This window comes from Dendrobates tinctorius, unplaced genomic scaffold, assembly GCF_039654945.1.
Source record: "Dendrobates tinctorius isolate UK_male_01 unplaced genomic scaffold, ASM3965494v1 ptg000196l, whole genome shotgun sequence".
Classification (NCBI taxonomy): Eukaryota; Metazoa; Chordata; class Amphibia; order Anura; family Dendrobatidae; genus Dendrobates; species Dendrobates tinctorius.
The window spans coordinates 5,808,912-5,826,384 of record NW_027361863.1 but is presented as its reverse complement, the minus strand read 5'-3'; the positions used below and the strand labels follow the sequence as shown (position 1 = coordinate 5,826,384).

Below are 17,473 nucleotides of genomic sequence, written 5' to 3'. Positions count from 1 at the left end.
AGGTGACGTTACAGCTCACCTCCTCCTGAACAATGACTGATAACACCTCTATATACAGTAGATAACACAGGATCCACCATTCACAATAGGTGATGTCACAGCTCACCTCCTCCTCCTGTACAATGACTGATAACACCTCTATATACAGTAGATAACACAAGAGCCACCATTCACAATAGGTGACGTTACAGCTTACCTCCTCCTGAACAATGACTGATAACACCTCTATATACAGTAGATAACACAGGATCCACCATTCACAATAGGTGATGTCACAGCTCACCTCCTCCTCCTGTACAATGACTGATAACACCTCTATATACAGTAGATAACACAAGAGCCACCATTCACAATAGGTGACGTTACAGCTCACCTCCTCGCCCTCTTTGTGCAGCGAACCGTCCCAAAATTACAGCATATACAATATCTTTCTTCAATACATATAGGGTCTGACACAGCCTTCTGATGCTAATGTCTATGCGAAGGACAGGATGTAGAACTCTATTGCTCTAGCATTAGGTCTAGTGGCCAGTGTTAAAATTATAATTTTTTTTAATTTATTTTTTATATTGAAAGTAATATATGAAAAATAAGAAAAACAAAAAAGACAATTTAAAAAACAGGTAATTTTGTGATAATACATTTCCTTTAAAACATATTATTTCCAAGTTTTTCAATTTCTCCTTTAGTGTTGATGTCCCAATAATAAATATCATATTCATTGTATAGACCAGCTGATAAAAAAAATATTAAAAGAATTATTAAATTTACTTACATAATATGGGGTCACAGAGTATATACATGTGCATGTCCAACTAATCAGCTGTATTCTGGTGAACACAAGTGCTCAGTCACCCTCCATACGGCCAGATCTCCGCATGGCGATCTGCTGATCACTACGGAGAAGCCAATGGAAACATCTTTCTGCCCTGCTTGCCAGGGAAGGAGAATAACCCTATAGCTTAGAAAACTGAGAATGAACTATATTGTCAGCTGCCAGAGGGGGAAGGAGACTAATTTAGTCAAAAGCCTTCCTCCAGGAGCAAAAATTAGAAGCAGTGCCATAAAGGTCACAGGGAAGCTTAGAAAAATACTTTTTCAGAATTTTTGGTAAGGAAACCAGAATAGTTCTTCTGACCAGATTATGTTCATTTACATTAAAAGATAATTTATTTATTTTATTTATATATTTCTGTGTTATAAAACGACTGAGCATTAGATGCAGAGAACAGATTTAGCGTTTTGGCACTAGTCTCTACAAAATGGCAAGTTATCAAATATATTATCCTCATCATAAAACCGTAGTGTCAGGGACGGAGAAAATTAATTTCCCACGACAATTAAAGGATTAATCTTGTAACATGTAAAATTAAAACGAGACATTTTATATCATCCACAGACTAAGATTTGCCAACACAAGAATGTCAACGGAACAACTCAGAACAGAGACAATTTCGTTATCAGCGGCGCCTGATTCATTTCCATCAGGTCAATATCCAAAAATATGCTTTTTTTAAGGACTGGCTTCAGAGCAGAAATCACTCCAGGCATCTTTAAAAGGCAACAAGTCACATATATCATTGCTAAACCACAACTATAGTCATACTGGAGCGCGCGTGAAACACTAGGACTGCATGACTCTAGAAGATACAGGGGCTGCCCCTTGACTTTTTTACGCATTGTTTTCTCCTTTATGCTAGCCTATGAGACAGATCAAAACATGCATGGGGTTTCACAAAGACACCAAAGAAAGGAGATTTTGGGGGCCTTCCCTTGAAGAACATAATGTTACGCTCTGTGATAGGTGCCAGTGTATGAACAGGCTCAGGAACTGCACCTGCTCCAAACAAGGCAAGTGCCGGCTTGGTTATACAGCCGACATCTACCTCAATCGGCAGCGACCAGAGCGAGCCCAGTCTCTGCTTTTTAATCATCTAGGTGCCACTTTTAAAATCTGGTGGCATCAATTAAGAAGTTGAGAACGACCTGTTCACCCATCCAGGAACCCAGTGGCCTTTTGCCTTTCCCCATATCATAGCTTTATGGGGTGCCGATGGAATTTTCTTGCAGCAAAATCTTACGCATGTGCAGAGACTTGCACCTGATCACTGTATTTTGCTCTTCTGCGCATACTGTATGTGCATTTATGTTTTCGGCTCTGCTCACAATAGGGCAAAGCACAGTGCGCAGGCGCGAGACACGATTTCTATGAGCATGCGCAAGATTTCGCCCAGCAATGTGGAAGACGCAGGAGGTGTCATCCACGTCAATCAAAGAAGGAGGACAGCGAGCAACAGCCGGGAGGAGGGACAAAGAGCACAGAAAGGACACCTATCAACATGGAAAGTTATGAAACTTTATAAAGTTTATTACAAGATTAGTCTTCATAGCTGTAAGTAGAAATTGCAAGTAAGCGGTTTCCAAACCTCAGATTTTTCCCAATCTATTTGTTGCCTTCAGCTACATGGACATCAGAATGTACTCATTTGAAGTACAGATGATGGCAGTGATGGGTCTGTCATGTCCTCACTAAATGAACCGGGATTCATGTAGCCTAACAAGCAGCTAAACCGCTATACCGGGGTCCAATAAGGGAGACTGTAGTTGAATCTGTGCTTTATTGAACATAGGGTATATAGATGGGTGAAACTACAAACAGAAACATATGAATACAATCAGTACTGGGTTCATAAGAATACATATATACATAACATACATGTCTGCACTACTAGCTGACCAAGGGAGCTAACTAAGCTGGCTAATGTGAGATAGGGATGATTATATGCAGGGAGCATGTTAAGTACCAGCGATGCTGATGCAAGGGGAGTAGAGAAATGAAATGTTCACAAAATGCAGACTTGAGAGGAAATGGAAGAACTGGAGGGAAAAATGGGGGCTGGACTTAACCATGATGCTTTTCAACTTACCAGGGTGTTTTGCAAACCTTCCCAAAATGCATTGTGAAGAGAGGGAAATAAAATTCAGGAAGTACAATGCATAATAATCATGCAGTTATGACTTTGGTGAGTAGATGGAGCCAAAAACAGTGAAAACATTAAATCTATGGCTGAAACTAAATACTATGGATATTCACAGCAAATCATTATATATATTATCAAAATAGACAGTTAAAGGTTGTGAATTATGTCGGAGACAGAACCGGGTCAGTCCCTTTCTCCTCCTCCAAGTGTTCGGCTTATCAGAATAAACTTATCCCCAGTATCTTGTCCCCAGAGTTAGAGACACACATGAGCTGAGGCAGACCCATCACTGCTATCATCTGTACTCCAAATCAGTAAGTTCTGATAGCAATGCAAATAAAATTTTTGTGGAAATTCAAAACTGAAAAGTGGGCGTGCAATATTATTTGGCCCCTTTAACTTAATATTTTGTTGCACCACCTTTTGCTGTGATTACAGCTGCAAGTCGCTTGGGGTATGTCTCTATGAGTTTTGTACATCGAGAGACTGAAATTCTTGCCCATTCTTCCCTGGCAAACAGCTCGAGCTCAGTGAGGTTCGATGGAGATCGTTTGTGAACAGCAATTTTCAGCTCTTTCCACAGATTCTCGATTGGATTCAGGTCTGGACTGTGACTTGGCCATTCTAACACCTGGATACATTTATTTGTGAACCATTCCATTGTAGATTTTGCTTTATGTTTGGGATCATTGTCTTGTTGGAAGACAAATCTTTATCCCAGTCTCAAGTCTATTGCAGACTCCAACAGGTTTTCTTCAAGAATGGTCCTGTATTTGGCTCCATCCATCTTCCCATCAATTTTAACCATCTTCCCTGTCCCTGCTGAATAAAAGCAGGCCCAAACCATGATGCTGCCACCACCATGTTTGACAGTGGGGATGGTGTATTCAGGGTGATGAGCTGTGTTGCCTTTTACGCCAAACATATCATTTGGCATTGTTGCCAAAAAGTTCAAATTTGGTTTCATCTGACCAGAGCACCTTCTTCCACATGTTTGGTGTGTCTCCCAGGTGTCTTGTTGAAAACTTTAAACGTCACTTTTTATGGATATCTTTGAGAAATGGCTTTCTTCTTGCCACTCTTCCATAAAGGCCAGATTTGTGAGGTACGACTGATTGTTGTTCTATGGACAGACTGTCCCACCTCAGCTGTAGAGCTCTGCAGTTCAGAGTGATCATGGGCCTCTTGGCTGCATCTCTGATCAGTCTTCTCCTTGTTTGCGATGAAAGTTTAGAGGGACGGCCGGGTCTTGTTAGATTTGCAGTGGTATGATACTCCTTCCATTTCAATATTGTTAGGCGTCGGGTTCCGGGCGCTGCACAGCGGGAATCTCGAGCCTTGTCATCTGCGGTCTCCTATTCCCCTCTGGCCACAGTGGAGCCTGCTCAGCAGACTCCATGATCCCGGCATTCTGCCCACACCAGCATCGTGGGTTCGGTTGCTGCTGCCACCTCTGGTCCAGTTATGGCAATGCAGCCTGTCCAGGAGCAAAAGGCTCCAGAGTCTAAGTCCTCCCTTCACTCCACTGAGCATGCTCAGAAGACGATCTCCCATTGGGGATCGGGAGTCACATGCTCAGGGCCTTCTCCAGGTCTGATTGGTCCATCTGGAGGATCAGGAAGGTCCCGGAAAGGCATGGCTATAAAAGGCACGCATGGCCAACCGGCCTGCGCTATGATAGACTCTGAGGCTAATGCATTTAGTGTATGTGTGATGGATGAATGAGCCTGGTGACTGATGCAATATAATTCCGCCCTCCTTGGATATTACGTATGTGTTAGGGTGAGGGATTAGAGTCAGTACGTTAGCTCTACACTGCATAGCGCCGCAGTGTTGTTCCACATCCACCGCTAGCGCCTAGGGCGTCGGCCAGTATAGGCCTCCTTGGCCACTGCTATAGCAGCGTCCGCTAGTTACGCCGTGCGCTTTAGTAGCGCTTTCCATCCCGGTTTTTAGGCTGGTTAGTGGCGTCCATCAGGGCGGATACTGCACACGTAGCAGCAGTGGTTCACACCCCGTGACCTGTGACGCTAACAGGTTGCAGTTGTTCGCCGGCAGGCACGTGTTATGTGAAGTAACGGCACACGTGCCTGTTAGCACTGGCTCAGTGATTACGCACTGTTATCCGGCTTTATTCCTACACGCCTTTCCCTCATTGTTTAGCAGCAGTTGGTCACCTCTGCACGGTGGGCCCTGGGCTGCGAACGCACCTTATATATTATTTCATTTTTATTATTTGGTGCGTTCCGCCAGCCCCGTAACAAATATGATCACTTGCACAGTGCTCCTTGGGATGTTTAAAGTTAAAAAAAAACTTAGCTACTTTTTGAAAAGTAAGTTAAAATGAATGAAAACATTTATAATAAAATATAACAGTTCTAATCACATATTTTTTCCAATACAATAATAAAAAAATTATAATTTGAGATCGACATTTGAAAGGGCAGGTGCAAATGACCGTGTCCATCCGTGAAAATGAGTCAGATTGCACTAATCACGCTCTGATCAGAGTGTGACCACAGTTTGATAAGAGCGTGAACCCATTTTTTACGGAGGTGGAGAGAAAAAAAAAGTTTATCCATCTTCTTTATATTGTCAGTCGTGAAAATCAGATATCATCCGAGTGCCGTATGATTTTGTTTCCACCTAGCCATAGAGGTGATTGGGTGAGTGCCATCCAATTATCGGAGGCAAACTGAGAATGCTGTGATATTTTTTCTCGGACCACTCGGTCCAAGGAAAAAAATCAGATGTGTGCACAGCCACATAGGATATCAGGGGTACAAGTGCTATCCGTCAAAACCAACAAATCGCTCTGGATAGTTATATGGTTGTCTGCACGAGCCCTAAAAGTCCGATCTATGAAATTAATTAACTAATTAACCTACATTTTAAACGTCAAAAACGGAAAAAAAAAATGAAATGTCTGAATTGACCTTTTTTTTGGGTCATCTGGCATCTCTAAAACCATGGAATAAATAGTGATACACGAACCCCAAAATGGAACCAACAAAAAAACAACTCTCCATTTAAAAAAGGGACAGACTCTGGACACAAAACTGTTTCAATTCTAGGAAAATCATTTTTTTTCCCCAAGACCTGAATTTTTTTTAAGCCGCAAAATATAAATAAAAAATTCTAAAAGTTTATTATTTCTTAAATGAATGAAGAATTATGTTACCGGGTCCCTTTTGTTGACGCAACGAACGGTGTAAACAAAAAAAAAAAAAACTATGGCAGAATTGCATTTTTTTTTATTATTATTTTTCTTCCCATTTTTCAGTTTACTTTATATTAAACTGAAAAATTATAACTTGTCCTACAGTTATCAGAATAATAAGAAAATAATGATGGTCCTTTGAAGAAACAGAGGAAATAAAGAACAAAGTAAAAATTGACCTTGGTGGAAATGTCCCGAGACTGAATAGAAGGAATGAAATTGGACGAGTCCGGGGTTTATAGATTTAGGTTGTACTTTACGTTACGCTGTTACGTATTCAGGTTATACAGGTTATTGCTACATGTTCAATTTCTCCAACCAAAAATTAAAAATGCATTAGCTTGTGGTAGGGCATGCCCTTCTAATCACGCGACACAAGCCAATGGGTGAGAAGTGCTCCTTCCAAATGAATTACCATGAAATCCACAATATTTTGAGTGCTGGTTCCAGCTTGAAAAAGGATAATGGATTATTACACATTCTAATTCTCTAAGCCCGAAGCCTTCAGAAACGTGAGCGTTAGAGCAGGTTCCAACACAATGTGCTTCATGTATTATTAATACGACCGTACAATTGCTAGACTTTGTGATCTAAACGGTTAGCCGGTACTAATATTCAGCGGCAAATACAGAATCTAGCAAAGGCTTTAAATAATTCACCAATTTACTCCATCACAAATTGCATTAAAACCCAATAATCTGATAGACGACGAAAGCGAGAAGCAAGGTCGCGGCCTCGGAACATCGGTGACGGCGTCATGATTCCATGCAGAACATGCAAACGGTGACGTATACTAGACCTGGTCTACAGAGACGGCGTCAATTGTTTTTTTTTATTTTGTTTTGGAAGCGGTTATTCTGTTCTTCTCTGTTGATACAAGGTGAGACTGTAGGATCCGAGATGACACATAAAATATATGTTTGCCTAAAAGTGATATAGGTTCAGCTTTGGAGATACTGGAGCTCCATTCTTTTTTTTTTTTTCTTTTTAATTACCGATGTTTTATTTCCAAGCTATTTTTCGAACTTGGAAAGTTCTGAAATCTTAATGAAAGTTGTGGATTGTGATAGTCCTCTGGACCGTCTTAACAATTGTACAGCAAAAATATTAATAAGTACCTCACTAGATAAAGTTATTTAGTACTAGTTACCAGCACTCCAAGAATGGAAGGCTCCTGGAAAAAAGGGAAGACTTTCCCGAGAAGAGGAAAATCTCTGGAAAGTAGGAATTCTGAAAAGTTATTTCTAACCCTGTGTTTTGAGGAGGCAGGGAAGGGTCATGAGCTTTTTTATGGTAAAAGCTGTGTGGGAATTTCCCACGCAGCAATGGCATAAAGTGAGACTAGGGACTTTTTTTTTTTAAGTGGCGGAGGAATACAGTGCGGAAGGATACCTACCTTCCGTCATTGGATTCCTGCAGCCCGTAGAGAACGGCAGCATCAGCTGATGCTGCCGTTCTCTACCCAAGATCGTCGTGGGACACACTCGTGGACTGCTTCGGATCATGGGTGAGTATTTTTGTGGTTTGTTATGTTAATATTTATTCCGTAAAAGACAATGGCTTCGGGGAACAATGTGACAAGTATTGGTAAGTATGTTACTCTATGTTATATGTACTGTATGTCTATGTATGTATTGTATGTAGCATGCATGTAGTATGTATGTAGTATATATGTGGTATGTATGTAGCATGCATGTAGTATGTATGTAGTATATATGTGGTATGTATGTAGCATGTAGTATGTATGTAGCATGCATGTAGTATATATGTAGTATGTATGTAGTATGTATGTAGCATGCATGTAGTATATATGTAGTATGTATGTAGCATGTAGTATGTATGTAGCATGCATGTAGTATGTATGTGGTATGTATGTAGCATGTAGTATGTATGTAGCATGCATGTAGTATATATGTGTTATGTATGTAGCATGCATGTAGCATGTATGTAGCATGTATGTAGTATGTATGTAGTATGTATGTGGTATGTATGTAGCATGTGGCATGCATGTAGTATGTATGTAGTATATATGTAGTATGTATGTAGCATGCATGTAGTATGTATGTAGCATGCATGTAGTATGTATGTAGTATATATGTGGTATGTATGTAGCATGTAGTATGTATGTAGCATGCATGTAGCATGCATGTAGTATGTATGTAGTATGTATGTAGTATGTATGTAGTATGTATGTAGTATGTATGTGGTATGTATGTAGCATGTAGCATGCATGTAGTATGTATGTAGTATATATGTGGTATGTATGTAGCATGTAGTATATATGTAGTATGTATGTAGCATGTAGTATGTATGTAGTATATATATATATATATATATTTTTTTTTTAACATTTAACACATTAGCCGGATGATGGGACTACTACTGTCCCATCATTGGCTAATGTGTCAATCACTGTCATGGTAGCAGGCATCGCCAGATGGGACTTGTAGTCCCATCGGACGATGCTTGCACAGACCCCCGGACATCAGCACAGCCCCCCGGCAGGCCGGCACAGCCCCCCGGCAGGCCGGTACAGACCCCCACAGGGTGCACAGACCACCGGCAGGCCGGCACAGCCCCCCGGCAGGCCGGTACAGACCCCGGGCAGTCCACACAGCCCCCCGGCAGGCCGGCACAGCCCCCCGGCAGGCCGGCAAAGACCCCCGGAAGGCCCGAAATGACGGCGCATCATGATGCGCACACACCGCGCATCATGATGACGTCATTTCGGCTGTCAATCAACTTTCAACTTCCGATTCCGATGCCGACTTCCGATATTGAAAAAATATCGGAAGTCGGTATCGGAATTCCGATACAGCAAGTATCGGCCGATACCCGATACTTGCGGTATCGGAATGCTCAACACTAGTGATGAGGCATTTCCAGCAAATGGGGGCGGCATTTTTATGGCCTTTAAGGGGTTCTCCAGGCTTGGGACTCAAGTTTCCACTGACTCTGACTGCAGACTTGTGAATCCTCACAGAGTGGATAATGTGCACTGTCAGGATTCTCCAGTTCCGACGATTTGCAAACTTCCGACCACATTCCGACTAGACCTGTCCATCCTCGCTCAATTCACTTATATGGAGTGAGGCCGTATATGTTTAGTCAACACGTGACTGCATATATGCAAATCGCACACTTTCAGTCACACACCCAACTACTCTCACTGCTGGCCGCCATCGGAGCATCATGGCAGTGCGCGATATGCGAAGATTCAAAAGTTTGCAGTCACATAAGAGTGACTGCAGACTTGAACCCCTGGCCTGGACAATCCTTTTAAATTGTACATGTCATTTCAAGTAACTTTTCAGTACTAACAATCTTGTGTGTACATAAGGAACAACAACATTTCTGGGCACATTTTTTTTTTCCTCCCTGCAGGCTATATCTCCATAAACTGTCATCTCTGAGCTAGTGGGAGCAAACAGGCTGCTATGAAGTCCATAAACTGCACACACAGATATGAGGGATTCCTTCTCCCTTGCTCCTGCCTCTATGTAGCCCAATGTTGAGAACCAGCAGCAGCATGGAGGTGAATATACAGCAGTACTGAGCTGTGTTGCTGTAAATCCAGCTCTGGGATAAGCTAAATCATTTTCTAACGTCAACACCATCTACCTGCCCTATCTTCTGCTGCTTTTCACTCATCCACCCTCTTCCCCTCTTCATTGAGTATAATAGCAGCTGTTACCTGTCACCTCAGTGAATTGGCAGTACATCTGGCCAAGACTTTTTCAATGTTTCAAAGGATAAAAAAGTAGGAGTATGAAAGTTTGTTATATTTGCCTGTACTATTGATATATGCAAACTTTCTTGACCATTTAGGAATAACAGTCTCCCCTACAAAAAAAACTTCCAAAAGTTGTCAAGTATGACTTATTTTCCTTATTCCACAATTTTACAAAATTTGCAATTTTGAGAATGCTATACTTGGCGACTATAGATCTTCTTCTCCATTCGCATCCAAAGCTAAATTCTGAATGGCTCCTGATTCCATAGTTCACTGTTGGATCTCCGATCAGTTGTCCGATAGTAATATTAAGAAACTGTGAACAGATACAGCAACCAGAGACATGTTTACTTTGGTTGTAAATGGAGAAGAAAAAGTCTTACATTATTTACCTTCATAACGCTTGTTATATTATACCAATTCCAATAAATTCATGTTTTCTTAGAGGAGACGAGCAAAAAACTGTAATGGCTTTTAACAAGTCCATACTACTCTAACAAGGCATTGGCCTGGAAATCTGGAAACACAGGTAAAAAAGATACACCGCACCAAAGTTAATGAAAAGAGAGAGCAATCACATTGGGAATGGTCACGAAATAATGAGAAGAGAGGTAATCACTGGCAGAGCCGTCCTCAGAGAACCATTAAACATGAAGCATAAAAATTCCTCTTCTTCTCCTAGCCCCAAGTCATGCCAACCGTAGCCGAGACGCATGCTATAGCCCACCTCCCGAACTGCAGAGAGAATCATACCGGACGGGCGAAAAGCCTTATACACATCCATTCCTCTCCGATATGCCAGTGATTCATTAAGAAAAACAGGTTTATCTTGTGCTCATATGGAAGTCACAATATTCAGATTACAGTCATGGCTTGAAGTTTGGGTGGAAATTCAGAAATTAAAATTGGATTTTTTTTAAATGTTGGAGAAATAATTCCCTGAGTTGCCATCTTGCGAGAAGTCTTTCAATATCATAAACAGCGATTTCCGAATTTAATACATTTCCAAGGTTGCCGACCACTAATGGAAAACTATTAGCGTATGTGCACACTGAGTCTTTTTGATAAATTTTTGGAGTGAAAAGTAAGAGGAAACTTAAGTTTTTGAGGATGATTTGGAGAGTTAACGCTCGGTTTCTGTTCCAAAAACTTCTCAAAACTACCAGTTTTCAAGTGGAAACACTTCTTGTTCCTCAAAAAATTCCCTCAATTCTTTTAAACTCAGTTGAACCCACCAAGTTTTTCAAACAGAAGATTCATCGGGAAACTGGAGTTTATTTTTCCTGAAGCGTCTTTTATTTAATTTTTTCCTGAGTGTTTTTCTGACGGCTTTAGCCACCGGTGCTTTTTTTTCGAGAGTTTTTAATGTTTTTTTTGCCTTTTTTACTGTTGTTTTCTAGTCCTTTTGTATACGCCATTGAGTAATGAAGAAACCGCTAGCTTTTTTTAAAAACGAAAACAATGGCAAAATGGTCCAAAAAATGTCCGATTGTCTTTTGAGCTTTCGCATTGATTTATATTGTATAGTCAAAAGTGTCGGAGCGGAAAATGCCACAATGGTCATGTCACTTCTTCTAACAGCTTCATAAATACCCGAAGTGGGTAAAGTCAAAACAGGTGAACAGCAAGTTGTTTTTACATAGAATTGCTTATGTTCTTTAAACATTTTTTTCATAGGTTTTTACAGGCAGTTTCCACTTGAGAAAAACACTGTGTACCTAGCTACTGAGCAGAAACTGAGCGGAAACGGTCGAAATTCCCCCAAATCTCAAAACTCCTTAAAAACTTGAAGTTTCTGCTTAGTTTCTACCCCCAAAAACTCAGCAAAACAACTCCGTGTGCACATAGCCTTATGATGCCTATAGGGTATAGACACCTGTAAAATTCAGCAATATGGTGCCCAAAGGAGGGCTAAGAAAAAAAAAGTAGCAGTGACATCACTAGCGCTGAAGATCCCCGAGTGATAATGGCATTGCACCATATCTGCCTGCGTGATCAGTCTACAGGGGAGAAGAGGACTAAGTCTCTTGGATTCAGTGAGCAAAAACGATATTTTTTGCAGGTGGTATCAAGCAACATTGGGGGCAATAATATCTTTTAAGGGTGCACTAAGGTGGCAATAATATTATCTAAAGGGAGCACTCACAAATAATTATTTGTTTTAAGGGGGCATAATATTTGAGCTGCTATGGGCACTGGCTATCCATGCCATGACACTACTTATGGGGTCAACCAAATGATAAGCAATGGACCCTTTGGACCTTTACCCATGACTCAGCCAATGCACTTGTACACAGGGAGCCCATATTGTGGAGCCACAGACACTCTAAATTCCATCATATGTTGCTCCCTCCTTGAACCACAACAGACCACTCACACTTTATACCATTTCGCCAGCGCTGATTCTACATTTGCCCCCCATTTCCTTCGCAGACCTCACGGCCCGGCTCTGTGTTAAGCACCGTCTGCGTGGAGGATAAACCGTTACTGTAGAATCCAGAACAAAAAAAAAAAAAAATCACACTTCTTTGATTTACTTCGAATAGTGAATTAATTTTGTAGGTGTCCCATATATTTTACAGCTGTAATTGCTGTATAATGAACAGAGTGCCAATGAATTTGGCAAAGGACTCGCTGCTGAGGCTTAAAACACTTGGTAATATGTACAGGAGGAGAATTATTCTAAAATATTCCACTGCAGAGAAACAGCCACGATATTTGTCAGGGAGTTTGTAATTTAACGGAAAGTACTATTTTTTTGGCAAATAAACATGCGGCACTGTTCTAAATCTATGGTCTCAATTTTTCGGGGATAGTTGCAAAATTGGTAAGGGCTATACAAAACGACATGGTTCTTGGGAGGTGGGTTTATTTGTCCCAAATTATTCTTTAGAATTAATTATGATTAATGATATAATTTTGGACTTTACACTGCAGAGGCAAAGCTAGACACCACTTCTTGATAGCAAAGCTAATTTGTAACATGCCCCCTACCTACTACTGGAGGGTGTATCTTGGGATGGGTTCAATCTGTCATGTCATCTACGCTCAAGGACCTCGGTGATCCATCAAAAAGTCATTGCTTTGCCGGAATACTTATATAAAGGGATAAGCCTGTTCATCTTAATCTTTTCAGTGAAAAAATCACAACCTCTGGATCTGTACCATGGGCGGTTTTTAATACCGTTGCCTTCTTATTTGGAAAAGTTGAATTTGCAATTTAAGAACTGTATAACAATGGAACTCAGTCGCCCATCGAGAGATGGTGGCTCCATCAAAAATGTAGGAAAGGGTTTTTTTTTCAGTAAGAATAGTTAAATATAAACATATCTAATTATAGAGACTCATGTGATGATTAATGGTATCAAAAGCCGTAACATGAAGTTCTTAAATTCCAGGGTTATAATTTCATTGACTTTTTTAATCCAAAATTTACCAAAGTCCCTCAGAGGTGAGGCTTATTGAAAGGGTTTGTCCAGTCTTCCAATAAAAGTCTGTAGTCAGTGTATGTGACTGCAGACTTCTGAATCCTTATAGGTGCATAGATGCTGTCAGGATTCTCCACTATTGCCAGTGAGACTGGGCAGCCACATGACATATACTATGTGATTTGCATAGTTTTGGCCACATTGACCACTTGTGCGCAAATTGCATACGTGCGATCACGTGACCGCCAGCTCTCACTGGTGATACCTGAAAATCCTAACACCGTGAGCATACAGTGACTGCAGATTTTTATCAGAAGACCAGACAAACCCTTTAGCTATGGATCACATAACTGGATAAAGTAACATATATTGAGTGACATTTTTGTTTTCTTCTTCCATTCAGTCCCAAAATTACATTCTAAACTCTACAGGTTAGAATATAGCAGCCTTTTTTAAATTGGAAGTTACCGGCTTTGTCAAATTTTCCCCAAAAATCTGATTTGTGGTAATTAAATTTGTGCAAATTTTTGCACTGTAAAGTTTCTAATGGTTTGGAAAATATACCTGAAGAAGAGGAGAGAAAGAGAACCTCACTGACCATAAGAGCTTACACTCTGCATGAGAGAGAGAGAAAGAGAAGACCCCACTGACCATAACAGCTTACACTCTACAGGAAAGACAGAAGATCCCACTAACCATAAGAGCTTACAATCTACAAGGAGAGAGAGGAACCCACTGACCATAAGAGCTTATACTCTACAAGGAGAGAGAACCCCACTGACCATGAAAGCTCACACTCTACAAGGACAGAGAGAGAGATCCTCCGCTGACCAAAGAGCTTACATTTTACAGGAGAAACAAGATGTCAAGGACCTTAAGCACTTACACTCTACAGGAGAGAGAGAGCGAGAGCACCCCACTGACCATAAGAGTTTACACTCTACAGGAGAGAGAGGACTCTGCTGACTATAAGAGTTAAACTCTACAGGAGAGAGTGAATATCCCACTATCCATAAGAGCTTACACTCTACAAGGAGAGAGAACCTCCGCTGACCACAAGAGCTCACACTCTGCAGGAGACAGACAGAGAACCCCGCTGACCATAAAAGCTTAAACTCTACATGAGAGAGAGAAGATCCCGCTGACCATAAGAGCTTACACTCTACAAGGACAGAGAGAGAGGACCTCTGCTGACCATAAGAAATTACATTGTACAGGAAAGACAAGATGTCAAGGACCTTAAGCGCTTACACTCTACAGAAGAGAGAGGACACCGTTGACTATAAGAGCTTTCACATTACAAAAGAGAGAGGACTCCGCTGACCATAGGAGCCTTCACTCTATAAGAGAGAAAGGAATCCACTGACCATAAGGGCTTACACTCTTCAGGAGAAAAAGAGAAAGAGCCCCTGCTGATTATAAGAGCTTACACTCTACAGGAGAGAGAGAGGACCCTGCTGTCCATAACTGACCATAAGAGCTTACATTGTACAGTAGAGAGAGGACTCCGCTGACCATAAGAGCTTAAACTCTACAGGAAAGAGAAACTTACCCAGTAGCTCTGGAGAAGAAAAATGACTCTGCCGTACAAACTGCTCCACTGGGAGATGCTGATATGTGATGGCCCCAGTACTGACCACCACTATACAAGATGTGATAAGCCGCTAGATGTCATAGCTGCAGCGCATTATGGGGAGGCTGCACGGCAATGCAAGAATGACATTAGCCAGCTCTATAATGCTTTAGCAGTGTGAGAAATGTTGTCAAGCAAATTTTTTTACAAACTTTTGCGCCCCTCTAATTGAATCTCCTATTTTTTTTAATTTGTACGAATCTGTCAATTTCAGGAAATTTTACTCGAAGTCGATCTTTCGCCAATCGATCCTTTCATCTCTACTGCTGGTTTCCAGTTGACTCACTGAATTGGCCTATACTTTAGCCACCAAGTAAGATATTAGTCAAACTGGCTCATTACATTTTGGTCTTTTTTTCCAGAAGTGCGAGATTAAATAGAATCTATCAAAGCAAAGCAGTGAAATCTACAGATGTTTCTACCCTTTCCTTCTCTGGAATTTAGGACTCTAAACACTCAAGATACAACTTTAATACATTATCGTAATATTATATTATTTGCTTGCAGAAAAATCCTTCACAGGTTACAATTGATAACAACCACTGGAGGGAGGCCACATATGGACACCTACAGCATAAACATCTCCCTACAGAGTATCAGGATTTCTTTTTTTCAAAGCTGGTCATTTTACACCACGAGAAAGGATAAGGAAGGGCACAATTGTACATTTCCCTAAGGGGAGGGACACAGCTCTATTTTTGCATTACTAAACCAATCTGACCATAGACGGCACCATCCCCTATTTACTGGGCTCGGTATCTGGATTACTGGATGATGACAAGTTAGATGTCTACATAGAGCGGAGACGGTAATGCGTTATCAATGCGTACTCTCTAATCACAAGTAGCTGTGAAATAACACATTTTCAGCTATCACATCGCAAATCTTCTTACCTTGTCGCCTTCCCTCCGTGGACCTGACCTCCTGATATTACTATGCACGGCGACTGCTGCTTCTACGTTAGTGATTGCGCAGGCAGTCGTTCTGTCCCAGCGATATTTAATGGAAGTGTAAAATGGAAGATTGCTTTTTTGTTTGAGAAATTTCCTTAAATATTCCTTTCAGATTACATTATAAATGCAGAAGAATCTGTAGGAGGGACTCGTACATGCCTAATTCCTGATGTGCTGCATCTGCTTACCCCAAGTGCTTCTCTGTCGTAGGCTCGATGATAACTTAATATTGCTTGTTTCTATAACAAATAATCTAAAATTAACCCCTGAGGTGTAACCAGACCACGACGCAGAACTTACAACAGTGCAGCCTATAATACCAGTGTCTTATGCAGCAGAGTGGGCCCCTAGGGCACCAAAGACCAGATGCAACTGCACCCCCTATAGAGTAAGTGCACAATTCTATCCACTTCCCACAACGGAATTGTCCAATTTTTTGATCCACTTTCTGCCACCAGTGTCCACACTAAAATGGATGTACATTACAGCAGGATATATTGACATGGAATGGATGCACTTTGTATTATTATGTGCCGCATCGCTAGGAAATCATAGACAATGCGCCCTACTTTACACCATTTCTCTTCTGTATATGACGAGATGGTTTGGGTAAGTCTGGCTGCAATTTGGGAAAATGGTCCAAGGTTAATTTGTTTTGAGGATCTGAGTGCTTGGTCACTGTATTATATTTCTATTTGGCTAGTAAGTTTGTCTTCCGTAACATTAAAGGATAATCCGATAATTCCACCCCAGGAGTGATAGAAACAGTATCCTGCACTCACCCTCATAAGTCCGCGTGTCTGTTATAAGCCAATCCGATAGATGGCTGAGCTCTCCAATATGTACGATTAGTGCTACTCATACTCATATCTGGAAGTAGTGCCTCCATTGAGTAACTATCGGCAATAAGTGGTCACTTTAAGCTATAAATATTGGAAATGACAAAACTGCAAACCCTAAGAGCAGGATGAGCGTTGGATTGGCTCGAAATGTATTCTGCAACAGGTCAACAACATCAAACATGCAGCCAATGCCATTAAGAACTATCTTCAGAGTAAAGAAGAACAAGGAGTCGTGAAAGTGGTGATACGGCCCCACAGAATCCTGATCTCAACAACATCCTATAGCTCTGTTGGAAAACAGAAGGATCAAGCCGACATCCCCAGAAGAATTGAGGTTAGTAGTGATGGCAAATTTATTTGAGTGGAAAGTAATTCTGCTCGAAATTTAAAAAAAAAAAATGCTCTGGAGAATACAGATTTTTTGTAACGCACTCAGCGCTAACTGGCAAAATGGCTTCTTGAATGATAGAAGGATGGCAAAGGTAAAACAAAATCATACTCACCTCCCTGCTTACCTCTCTGGCCATCCACTATGGTGGGCACTGATCTGATTAAGGAAAGTGCCACTGACTGGGTGTGCCTTTCCTACCCTCCCCTTACCCCTGGTTGGTTTAGGCATTTTAGCTGCCCCACCCACGTATTAGTGGGGTGGGGTTTATGTTATGGGGGGGCCAAAGGGATCA

The 17,473-nt window shown here is 41.2% G+C and overlaps 1 protein-coding gene across 7 annotated transcripts in view; it reads right to left on the bottom strand.

The window, feature by feature from the left end:
• CRTAC1 (cartilage acidic protein 1) overlaps window positions 1-17,473 on the bottom strand; it is a 792,023-nt gene that overhangs the window by 688,640 nt on the left and 85,910 nt on the right. Inside the window, exon 1 of one of the 7 annotated variants that reach the window (XM_073552830.1) lies at window positions 15,889-16,008. The exons of the other annotated variants lie outside the window; for them this stretch is intronic. The gene's annotated coding sequence lies outside the window, so the exon portion shown is untranslated. Of the gene's footprint in view, window positions 1-15,888; window positions 16,009-17,473 lie in introns of those variants that run through there. 7 annotated transcript variants of the gene reach the window in all.